Below are 2,920 nucleotides of genomic sequence, written 5' to 3' on the forward strand. Positions count from 1 at the left end.
GTGTGCAGCTAAACACAGCTGCTGTGAATATCAGCCTTCTCTCCTTGCTATGGATGTTTTGGATATTTTTGAATATGAATTTTTCCTAATTCTAGATGACCCACTAAATCCTGTCAGCAATGGCTGACTGTTACCTGCGACCATGGACTCAAGTCATGGTGTCATGGAGCTGGAAGGGTGACCGGTTCCAACGCCCCTGCTTGGGGCAGGGCCTGGGTCTGCGGAGCAGTGCTCCTCGAGACCTGCTGCTTGGCCCTGCTGGTATCCAACAGTGAGGAGCTGCCTTGTGAGCGCCCTAAGATGGGTCAGCCTGGAGCTTTCTTAAAAATAAAAGAATGCATGGTGCTCTGATCAAGAAACTGGTGTTCTGTAAATCTAACGGGAGAAATGTAAGACCGGGAATTGTAATAAAGTTGGTAGGAGTGGGACTCTCTGCCGTGGTATGCAGCTGAAGGATGCGAAGGAGAGATCTGGTTATGAGAGCGTCTGTGGTCTAGGCTAGTCAATGTCAGCTGGTGAAACTACCAGGTTGTGCCTTTAGGTGTGACTCGGGGGTGGTGGGTTTCTAGCACAGCTTAACTAGGCTTCTCTAGGTCATTGCTATCTTGTCCTGATATCTGCTGGGTGAATGTCGAGTGTTTAGGTATTGGACCAGGATCTGCAAGTACGTTCACTGTATTTTCAGGTGTTAGTGTTAAATTTCATAAATTGGTGCAACATGAATAATTCACTAGGCTTTCTGCTGAAGGAGGGCAAGAGGTATCAGGCTGATACCTGAAGAGGCTTAAGATAACTTTTTGGATCATGTTTTGTCACTTTTTTTCCTGCCAGTGGGTCTTGTTTTGCTTAATGGGAACTAGGAGTGGAGAAGGCTGTTTGGTCCCCTTTAATCTTTGAGTCCCTACAGACTACTTCAGATTTTTCTCCCCAATAAATCAGCTTGCAGCAGCGTCCCAAGCTCACGTTACGGTGAGCACCAAGCAGGGGTGTGCTGGGCTCGCACCTGTGTGGTGCAGACGTGAGCATTCACTGTGGACTGCTACTTGTTTAAAACTGTGTTTACATATTTTATGTGGGAGGGTGCTGGTCCCTGTGCGGGCAACAGTAAATCTGTTGTCAGAAAGGCTTGCACATATGTAATGAGAGCAGATTATTTCTGTTTTCCCTTATTTTGCTGCCTTGAGGCAGGTGGACAGATTATAGAGGATAGAGAGTATATGTTTATCAGTCCTTTCCTGTCTTTTTCATCACCCCCCCCTTCTGGTGACCCCATTTTCTAGAGGGATAAAGCAAGCAGCCCAACCTCATTTCTCAAATCTGTTACAAAGTCTGATCAGAGAAACGGAGGAGCTCTGGTCCTGTGCGCGTGTGCAGCCTGCCTGGCCCCTCTGGGCGCTCCTTGGGGCGGCTGGTCTGCCGCAGCCTTCCCGTGTGGTTCTTGCCCTGCAGGTACAGTCTGGTCTCTGCTGGTGCCACTGCCCCTTTTTGGGGACCCTGCTCAAACAAGTTCAAGTCCCATGTGAGCACTTTCTGTCTCTCCACAGGTGTACTGAAGGATGTAGGTGTAGCACATCCCAAACAGGATTGCTTTTCCTGGTAGTATGCGGCACAGGAAGGTTGGGGAATAGCTGTGCAACTGATGTGAGCCTATTTCTTACGAAGAAAAGCCTGGTATTGACTTTGTGGTTAAAATAGGTGCAGTGGGAACATGGGGGTGGCTGACCTGTGATGTGTTAGGCAGGACGTTCATCTGTTTCCTGAGCAGCGGGAGGAGCAGGCTGGCTCTCCTGGCCGCAGCCCAATGCCTCCTTGAAAAAGCAGGACATGCTGGCTTTTCTACGGCAGTGGTGGCGTCTGCTGCTCGGGAAGGAACCCTGGCTCAGCTGCTGGGGTCAACCCACCACGGCACATTACTTCAGAGAGTATTCCTGCTGCAGATGCTGGTGCCTGGCCATGTCCCCTGGTGCACAGTGATGAGTGCTGACCGGCCGTTCGGGTGTTGTTGTGGAGGTAAAAGTGAGATCAGAGAGCTGGAGCAGAGAAAGTGTTTCCTGATGTTGGCTGTTGGTGAGGGAGATACCCTACCAAGCCCTGCTGTGAGTTCCTGTTGGCTTTTCGAGGAGGAGGAGACATCGTCGTAAGGAAGAGGCGCGTGTGGGCCAGCTGCAGAGCTCAGTGCAGACTTCAATGTTATGAAAGGTGTCCCCAGAGCTGCAGAGCAAGGATAAATCTGCCATGTGCACATTTTGGTTGCTGATGAGCTTCAAGCCCTTCCTGTTTGTGTCCGGAAGAAAAACAGGTTTGAGCAAATCCCTTGGGTGTGCTGGTGTCCTTCTAAGACAGCCTGTCTGGAAATTCAAGAGTAAGTTAGATGCGTTCCCCAAGCTCTTAGTCTGTATGTATCCAAAGTAGTGCCAGTTGTGCGCATTGCACCTGTGGCTGTCTGAGTCCTCCCTTGTTTGGAGTTTGCCGGTCCAGCGGCACCCGTCAGGTACCGCACTGCTCTGGTGTCGGTCGTTCTGTGACGCTTCGGTTCCTTATGCTTGCTCCAGCTAGAGGGAAAGCTGCGTCTGGCTGGCTGGGACGGTCGTTCATAACTGTGTGCAATGCCAGTGCAAATTGCGCTTTCCCCCTGCTCGGTGGTCTGTCCTAAGCAAGTTTTCTGTTTCGGGTAGTAGCAGTAGAAGATGGTATTTAGGATGAGCAAGTTGTGCATAGTGGATACTTGATAGCTAGTGGAGAAAATTACATGGTGGCTGTAGTGCTTATGTGCTTAAGAGAGTGATGCAAAGTAAGTTTGCTCTACCTGCATGTTATTGGGATGATCAGTTTGTAGAAGCATCTGCAGCTTTGATGTACTGATTTTGGCTGATTCCTGGAATCGGATACCTATATTAGCACTGAGCATCTGCATCTAGGT

Source organism: Pygoscelis adeliae, unplaced genomic scaffold, assembly GCF_000699105.1.
Source record: "Pygoscelis adeliae isolate BGI_AS28 unplaced genomic scaffold, ASM69910v1 Scaffold173, whole genome shotgun sequence".
NCBI classification, from domain to species: Eukaryota; Metazoa; Chordata; class Aves; order Sphenisciformes; family Spheniscidae; genus Pygoscelis; species Pygoscelis adeliae.